This window comes from Pan troglodytes, chromosome 23 (genome assembly GCF_028858775.2).
Source record: "Pan troglodytes isolate AG18354 chromosome 23, NHGRI_mPanTro3-v2.0_pri, whole genome shotgun sequence".
Classification (NCBI taxonomy): domain Eukaryota; kingdom Metazoa; phylum Chordata; class Mammalia; order Primates; family Hominidae; genus Pan; species Pan troglodytes.
The window spans coordinates 19,741,948-19,742,387 of record NC_086016.1 but is presented as its reverse complement, the minus strand read 5'-3'; positions in this window follow the sequence as shown (position 1 = coordinate 19,742,387).

Here is a 440-nt window from a genome sequence, read left to right as displayed (position 1 = left end):
CGGGACCGGTATCGGTCTCTGTGACACCCACGGGAGGGGCCGTGCTGACCTCTCCCGGGGATCTGGGGGCGAGGTGGGGGAATCTCGGCCACCTCTTGAAGCTCGCTGAGCCCCCCACCCCAGAGAGCGCGCAGGAGCAAAGGAAAGGACGGAGAGCCCACACATTTTCAATCTTTCATTTCCGTTTTTTCTTTTTTTCCCCCCTCCAAAATGAAAGACATGTGTAGCTTTGTCCCCTGTACACGATCCATTCCCCAGGGCCGCTGTGCGGATCCAGCCCGCTGGTTGCCTCTAGGGTCCGCATGCGGCCCGGGGCCTGCCCAGGTGAGGTCTGCGGCCGCCACAGCGCTGAGGTCCCGCCTGGCCAGGGAGCACGAGCCGCTGGGGATGCTGGCTGCGAGGCTCCCGGGAGGTGGAGCGGGAGGTTGCCCCAGGCCCTG